Source organism: Rutidosis leptorrhynchoides, chromosome 11, assembly GCF_046630445.1.
Source record: "Rutidosis leptorrhynchoides isolate AG116_Rl617_1_P2 chromosome 11, CSIRO_AGI_Rlap_v1, whole genome shotgun sequence".
In the NCBI taxonomy this organism is placed as follows: domain Eukaryota; kingdom Viridiplantae; phylum Streptophyta; class Magnoliopsida; order Asterales; family Asteraceae; genus Rutidosis; species Rutidosis leptorrhynchoides.
In genome coordinates, this window is record NC_092343.1 from 352,599,056 (window position 1) to 352,608,649 (window position 9,594).

The window sequence follows — 9,594 nt, forward strand, 5'->3', positions numbered from 1 at the left end:
GTATGCTAGCAAACTTGGAAGTATTCTTGATTTTATGAAACTAGAACTTGTAGAATTTATGAAGAACACTTAGAACTTGAAGATAGAACTTGAGAGAGATTAATTAGATGAAGAAAATTGAAGAATGAAAGTGTTTGTAGGTGTTTTTGGTCGTTGGTGTATGTATTAGATATAAAGGATATGTAATTTTGTTTTCATGTAAATAAGTCATGAATGATTACTCATATTTTAGTAATTTTAAGAGATATTTCATGCTAGTTGCCAAATGATAGTTCCCACATGTGTTAGGTGACTCACATGGGCTGCTAAGAGCTGATCATTGGAGAGTATATACCAATAGTACATACATCTAAAAGCTGTGTATTGTACGAGTACGAATACGGGTGCATACGAGTAGAATTGTTGATGAAACTGAACGAGGATGTAATTGTAAGCCTTTTTTTTTAAGTAGAAGTATTTTGATAAGTGTCTTGAAGTCTTTCAAAAGTGTATGAATACATATTAAAACACTACATGTATATACATTTTAACTGATTCGTTAAGTCATCGTTAGTTGTTACATGTAAGTGTTGTTTTGAAACTTTTAGGTTAACGATCTTGTTAAATGTTGTTAACCCAATGTTTATAATATCAAATGAGATTTTAAATTATTATATTATCATGATATTATGATGTATGAATATCTATTAATATGATATATATACATTAAATGTCGTTACAACGATAATCGTTACATATATGTCTCGTTTCAAAATCATTAAGTTAGTAGTCTTATTTTTACATATGTAGTTCATTGTTAATATACTTAATGATATGTTTACCTATCATAATATCATGTTAACTATATATATATCCATATATATGTCATCATATAGTTTTTACAAGTTTTAACATTCGTGAATCACCGGTCAACTTGGGTGGTCAATTGTCTATATGAAACCTATTTCAATTAATCAAGTCTTAACAAGTTTGATTGCTTAACATGTTGGAAACACTTAATCATGTAAATAACTGATGACCTCGAATGTTAAGACACTATGCAGGAGTCTTGATGTTAAGGTCGTTTTAGGGTGATCTCGAGAAATTCATCACAATCTGAAATCGAAGGTTATGCGTCGCCAAATGGTACTCCATATGGTGGCGCATATTAACGATTTAAAAAAGCGTGTTTAATGAAGTGACATTAGATTCAAATTTATATGCGTTATACATAATTACATTGCGAGTGAAATAATAGGCCTTAAAATAATATGTACAATGCTAAGTCATGCATACACAAAAGGAATAATATGAATGAAATTAAAAACGGTCAAAATCAAAAAAAGGAAAAATTGAAGGCTTTTGAGGTCTCGTTTCGAAAAATATCTGGGACAAACCACGGCAGTTTGCCAATGGATAGAACCCAAAAAAATACACGATTTAAAAAAATGGTGACTAAATCGGTGCTACGAGTCAAAAGATACGATAGATCTAACATTTTCTCCAAACACACAAAACACCAAGCACCACGAACTGCCAGTGTTGTTTGGTGCGTTGTGCGATATTGTGAGGAAAAATGTCTTTTTCGGAATCTAGACGACCTCGAATGGCAAGCATGTTCAGAAAGTCTTTCTCATTCGGCCGTTTTAGGGTGATATTGAGAATTTCGGCTAAATATGAAACTGAAGGTTATGCGCTGCCAAAAGTACTCCATCTGGCGGCGCGTACTAGTTATTTAAAAAAACGTGTTTAATGAAGTGACATTTGATTCAAATTTATATCCGTTATACATAATTACATTGTGAGTGAAGTATTAGGCCTTAAAATGATATATATATATACCATGCTAAGTCATGCATACACAACACTAATAATACGATATAAATTGAAAACGTTCAAAGAGAACATTATAAATTAGTAAAATGTCTTTTTTCGGCATCCTGATGACCTCGAATGTCACGACACTATGCAGGAGTCTTGATGTTAGGTTCGTTTTAGGGTGATCTCGAGAATTTCAGCACAATCCGAAACCGAAGGTTATGCGTCGCCAAATGGTACTCCATCTGGCGGCGCATATTAATGCTTTAAAAAAGCGTGTTTAATGAAGTAACATTAGATTCAAATTTATATGCGTTATACATAATTACATTGCGAGTGAAATAATAGGCATTAAAACAATATGTACAATGCTAAGTCATGCATACTCAAAAGGAATAATATGAATGAAATTCAAAACGGTCAAAATTGAAAAAAGGCAAAATAGAAGGCTTTCGAGGTCTCGTTTCGGAAAATATTTGAGACAAACCGCCTACGGCAATTTTCCAACGAATAGATCCTTAAAAAATACACGATTTAAAAAAATCGCTGACTAAATCGGAGCTACAAGATAAAAGATACAATAGATCTAACATTTTGGCCAAAGACACAAAACACCAAGCACCACGAACCGTCGGTGGTGATTGGTGCGTTGTGCGATTTTGCGAGGAAAGATGTCTTTTTCGGAATCTTAACGACCTCAAATGGCAAGCAAGTTCAGAGAGTCTTGCTCGTTCATCCGTTTTAGGGTGATCTTGAGAATTTCAGCACAATATAAAACCGAAGGTTATGCGCTGCCAAATGGTACTCCATCTGGCGGCGCATACTAATGATTTAAAAAATCATGTTTAATTAAGTGACATTAGATTCAAATTTATATTCGTTATACATAGTTACATTGCGAGCAAAATAATAGGCCTTAAAACGATATATACCATGCTAAGTCATGCATACACAAAACTAATATTACGATATAAATTGAAAATGTTCAAAGAGAACATTAAAAATGAATAAAATGTCTTTTTTCGGCATCCTGACGACCTCGAATGTTAAGACACTATCCAGGAGTCTTGATGTTAGGGTCGTTTTAGGGTGATCTCGAGAAATTCATCACAATCTGAAACCGAAGGTTATGCGCCGCCAAATGGTACTCCATCTGGCGGCGCATATTAATGATTTAAAAAATCATGTTTAACGAAGTGACATTAGATTCAAATTTATATGCGTTACATATAATTACATTGCGAGTGAAATAATAGGCCTTAAAATAATATGTACCATGCTAAGTCATGCATACACAAAAGGAATAATATGAATGAAATTCAAAACCGTCAAAATCAAAAAGAGGTAAAATTGAAGGCTTTCGAGGTCTCGTTTCAAAAAATATTTGGGACAAACCGCATACAGCGGTTTGCCAATGGATAGATCCTGAAAAAATACACGATTTAAAAAAAAACAGTGACTAAATCGGAGCTACTAGTAGAAAGACACGATAGATCTAACATTTTGGCCAAAGACACAAAACACCAAGCACCACGAACCGTCGGTGCTGTTTGGTGCGTTGTGCGATTTTGCGAGGAAAGATGTCTTTTTTGGAATCTAGACGACCTCAAATAGCAAGCATGTTCAGAGAGTCTTGCTCGTACGTTCGTTTTAGGGTGATATGGAGAATTTCAGCACAATATGAAACCGAAGGTTATGCGCCGCCAAATGATACTCCATCTGACGGCGCATACTAATGATTTAAAAAAACGTGTTTAATGAAGTGACATTAGATTCAAATTTATATCCGTTATACATAATTACATTGTGAGTGAAATAGTTGGCCTTAAAACAATATAAACCATGCTAAGTCATGCATACACAAAACTAATAAAATGATATAAATGAAAAACGTTCAAAGAGAACATAAAAAATGAGTAAGATGTCTTTTTTAGGCATCCTGAGACCTCGAATGTCAAGACACTATGCAGGAGTCTTGATGTTAGGGTCGTTTTAGGGTGATCTCGAGAATTTTAGCACTATCTGAAACCGAAGGTTATGCGCCGCCAAATGGTACTCCATCTGGCGGTGCATATTAATGATTTTTAAAAGTATGTTTAATGAAGTGACATTTGATTCAAATTTATATGCGTTATACATAATAACATTGCGAGTGAAATAATAGGCCTTAAAACAATATGTACAATGCTAAGTCATGCATACACAAAAGGAATAATATGAATGAAATTCAAAACGGTCAAAATCGAAAAAATGCAAAATTGAAGGCTTTCGAGGTCTCGTTTCGAAAAATATCTGGGACAAACCGCCTACGGCAGTTTGCTAATGGATAGAACCCGAAAAAATACATGATTTAAAAAAACGGTGACTAAATCGGAGATATGAATCAAAAGATACGATAGATCTAACATTTTGGCAAAAGACACAAAACACCAAGCACCACGAACCGTCGGTGGTGTTTGGTGCGTTGTGTGATATTGCAAGGAAAGATGTCTTTTCAGATTCTAGACGACCTCGAATGGAAAACATGTTCAGAGAGTCTTTATCGTTCAGCCGTTTTAGGGTGATATTGAGAATTTAAGCTCAATATGAAACCGAAGGTTATGCGCCGCCAAATGGTACTCCATCTGGAGGCGCATACTAATGATTTAAAAACACGTGTTTAATAAAGTGACATTAGATTCAAATTTATATCCGTTATACATAATTACATTGTGAGTGAAATAATAGGCCTTAAAACGATCTATATCATGCTAAGTCATGCATACACAACACTAATAATACGATATAAATTGAAAACGTTCAAAGAGAAAATAAAAATGAGTAAATTTCGTTTTTGGCATCTTGACGACCTTGAATGTCAAGACACTATGCAGGAGTCTTGATGTTAGGGTCATTTTAGGGTGATCTAGAGAATTTCAACACAATCTGAAACCGAAGGTTATGCGCCGCCAAATGGTACTCCATCTGGTGGCGCATATTAATGCTTTAAAAAAGTGTGTTTAATGAAGTAACATTATATTCAAATTTATATGCGTTATACATAATTAAATTGCGAGTGAAATAATAGGCCTTAAAACAATATGTACAATGCTAAGTCATGCATATACCAAAGGAATAATATGAATGAAATTCAAAATGGTCAAAATCAAAAAAGGCAAAATGATGGCTTTCGAGGTCTCGTTTCGAAAAATATTTGGGACAAACCACCTACGGCAGTTTGCCAACGGATAGATCCTGAAAAATACAGGATTTAAAAAAATGGTGACTAATCGGAGCTACGAGTCAAAAGATATGATAGATCTAACATTTTGGCCAAAGACACAAAACACCAAGCACCACGAACCGTCGGTGGTGATTGGTGTGTGGTGTGATATTGCGAGGAAAGATGTCTTTTTCGGAATCTTGACGACTTCAAATGGCAAGCACGTTCAGAGAGTCTTGCTCGTTCGGCCATTATAGGGTGATCTTGAGAATTTCAGCACAATCTAAAATCGAAGGTTATGCGCCGCCAAATGGTACTCCATCTGGCGGCGCATACTAATGATTTAAAAGATCGTGTTTAATTAAGTGACATTAGATTCAGATTTATATCCGTTATACATAACTACATTACGAGTGAAATAATAGGCCTTAAAACGATATATACCATGCTAAGTCATGCATACACAAAACTAATAATATGATATAAATTGAAAACGTTCAAAGAGAACATTAAAAATGAGTAAAATGTCTTTTTTCGGCATCCTGACGACCTCGAATGTCAAGACACTATCCAGGAATCTTGATGTTAGGGTCATCTCGAGAAATTCATCACGATCTGAAACCGAAGCATATGCGCCGCCAAATGGTACTCCATCTGGCGGCGCATATTAATGATTTAAAAAAGCGTGTTTAATGAAGTGACATTAGATTCAAATTTATATGCGTTACATATAATTACATTGTGAGTGAAATAATAGGCATTAAAACAATATGTACCATGCTAAGTCATGCATACACAAAATGAATAATATGAATGAAATTCAAAACGGTCAAAATCGAAAAGAGGAAAAATTGAAGGCTTTCAAGGTCTCGTTTCGAAAAATATTTGGGATAAACCGCATACAGCGGTTTGCCAATGGATAGATCCCGAAAAATACACGATTTAACAAAAACGGTGACTAAATCGGAGCTATGAGTAAAAAAATACGATAAATCTAACATTTTGGCCAAAGACACAATACACCAAGCACCACGAACCGTCGGTGGTGTTTGGTGCGTGGTGCAATTTTACGAGAAAAGATGTCTTTTTCGAAATCTAGACGACTCGAATGGAAAATACGTTCAGGGAGTCTTGCTCGTTCTGCCGATTTAGGGTGATCTTGAGAATTTCAGCACAATCTGAATCGAAGGTTATGCGCCGCCATATGGTACTCCATCTGGTGGCGCATATTAATGATTTAAAAAAACATGTTGAAGTGATATTAGATTCAAATTTATATCCGTTATACATAATTACATTGCGAGTGAAATAATAGGTCTTAAAACGATATATACCTTGCTAAGTCATGCATACACAAAACTAATAATACGATATAAATTGAAAACGTTCAAAGAGAACATTAAAAATGAGTAATATATGTTTTTTTGGCATCCTGACCACCTCGAATGTCAAGATACTATCCAGAAGTCTTTATTTTCGGGTCGTTTTAGGGTGATCTTGAGAAATTCATCACAATCGAAAATCGAAGGTTATGCGTCGCCAAATGGTACTCCATATGGTGGTAAATATTAACGATTTAAAAAAGCGTGTTTAATGAAGTAACATTAGATTCAAATTTATATGCGTTACACATAATTACATTGCGAGTGAAATAATAGTCCTTAAAACAATATGTACCATGCTAAGTCATGCATACACAAAAGGAATAATATGAATGAAATTCAAAACGGTCAAAATCGAAAAGATGCAAAATTGAAGGCTTTCGAGTCTCGTTTCGAAAAATATTGGGACAAACTGCCTATGGCGGTTTGCCAACGGATAGATCCCAAAAAATACACGATTTAAAAAAACGGTGATTAAATGGAAGCTACGAGTAAATAGATACGATAGGTCTAACATTTTGGCAAAAGACACAAAACACCAAGCAGCACGAACCGTCGGTGGTGTTTGGTGTGTGGTGCGATTTTGCGAGGAAAGATATCTTTTTAGGAATCCAGACGACCCCGAATGGAAAACATGTTCAGAGAGTCTTGCTCGTTCGCCCCTTTTTGGGTGATCTTGAGAATTTCAACACAATCTTAAACCGAAGGTTATGCGCCGCCAAATGGTACTCCATCTGGCAGTGCATATTAATGATTTAAAAAAACGTGTTTAATGAAGTGACATTATATTCAAATTTATAAATGTATACATAATTACATTGCGAGTGAAATAATAGGCCTTAAAACGATATATACCATGCTAAGTCATGCATACACAAAACTAATAATACGATATAAATTGAACGTTCAAAAAGAACATTAAAAATGAGTAAAATGTCTTTTTTCGGCATCCTGACGACCTCGATTGTAAAGACACTATCCAGGAGTTTTGATGTTAGGGTCGTTTTAGGGTGATCTGAGAATTTCATCAAAATCTGAAACCGAAGGTTATGCGCCGCCAAATGGTACTCTATCTGGCGGCGCATATTAATGATTTAAAAAAGCGTATTTAATGAAGTGACATTAGATTCAAATTTATATGCGTTATACATAATTACATTGCGAGTGAAATAATAGGCCTTAAAACAATATGTACCATGCTGTAAGACCCAAATATTTATTGTACATAATGTATTTATGGTGTACGATGCGTGTACGAAGTGTACGAAGCATGTACATGTTGCTTGCTCGAACGTCGAAGAAAACTGGACGTTGTCTAAAGTGACAAGGTGTGTACGTATCTTTTCAACCCCAAATAAAGTTTGAGTTGATGTTTCAAAGCCTTACCATTGGCCAAAACAAGTTACTGAAAACTGACCTGAAGGTTGGAGCAGCGCTCCACCTTATGGAGCGGCGCCCTGATCCCATCTGATGCAATTTTCAGCTTTTTTTAAAAGGTTTAAATGAGAGGTACTTTGGTCTTTTCACTAGGGGTCGGTTTGGGGTCATCAAAACTGATCCATTAAACATTGTGGATCACATTTCACCCACACAAACACTCTCTTCAAACCCTAGTGAGAGAAACCCACTTTTAGTGAGAGAGAGCTTGATTTGGAGAAGAAGGAGTTGGATTCTCACCAAAGCTCGGGTTTTAAAGTTGTTCTAATCGTCAACGGCAACATTTTGGTGGTATTGGTAAGTTTAAACTCCGAATTACATTTGTTAGATTTGATATTCAAGTTAGGGTTTGAGTTTGATTTGTAGTGAAACCCTCTTAGATGATGAAATGGGTTTATGGTGACTAGTTATTCTTGTCACTTGGCGGAATTTGGGTTGGTTGATGATTAGGCCTTGATTAGGCTTTAATCTTGAGTTTAATCACTAGGTTTAGTGATTATGGAAGTGTTGGAACCACTTTAGGTGAATTTGGGTTGGCTAATTTTGACTAGAGTCAAAATTTGGGTTTGGTGATGATTATGACCTAATTATCAATTTAATAAGGTTTATAAACTTAAAATGGATTAAGTTGAAGCATAGAACCGAGTTAAATATGTTTTGTTGTCAAAACTTGCTAATGGCGTGATATTGACTTCTTATGGGTCAAATTAGAGTTTAAGTGTCATTTTGGGCAAGATAGGTGTTTAACACCTATGATTGGGTTTAATTGGCGTATTAGGACCATTCTCACTTGTGTTAGTGATTATTGATTAGTTTGGGCGCGATTTGTGCTTGGAAGTGCATTTGGGTCGAAATTGCACTAGTAGTCAATTTGGGTTGATTTGTATATCCACCCTAATTGTGTTACTTGTTATGTGATAAATGGAATAGGTACATTCCATCGGCTATTGCGGATTATTCGGTGGCATTCTTCAAGGCGACAAGGTGAGTGTTAATATCCTATGTGCATATGTATGTGTAGGATGGGTGCGGGTCGAGTGAAGTGGTTCTCGGTTATAGAACTCACTTCACATATAGGTGGATTTGATGGACTTGTGTATAGGCCCAATTAGCACGGATGTGCATTTTGGTTGACCACCTTTGGCGAGGTACACGTTTTGTGTGTACATTATCACACGTGGTTGTGAATTGGATAACCCCAATGGCGAAGGGTTGATATTGAATTGTGATGTGTTTATTTTATGAATGGATATGTGTTGTCCAAGTTAGTGATATATGTGTTGTACGCTAACGGTTTTATGAATGGATATGTGTTTTCCAAGTTAGTGATATATGCGTTGTACGCTAACGGTTTCATGAACGGATATGTGTTGTCCATGGGTTAGTGATATATGTGTTGTACACTAACGGTTGTTATGAATACCGATGGGAAATTCGAGTACCATTCCTTTGTACGATTGGTTAACCTTGGGCGGTTTTACGCTCTGTTATATATATATTAATGTATTGTTGTGATGTAGCTAACCCTCCGGGTGTAGCTTATTGGCATTGTTCACATCGTCGTTGGTGACTTACTTTATGGTTGTTATTACTAGCTTGTTGCTTAGTGATTATACGGTATGCTTAGCTTAGCTTGCCTTTATGCTTGGATGCTCTGGTATGCGGTATTTGATTATTTGTGTGGCGTGTCCATTTTATGCATATATATGTATGTAGTATATTCTCACTCACTAAGCGTTAGCTTACCCTCTCGTTGTTTACATTTTTTTTATAGAT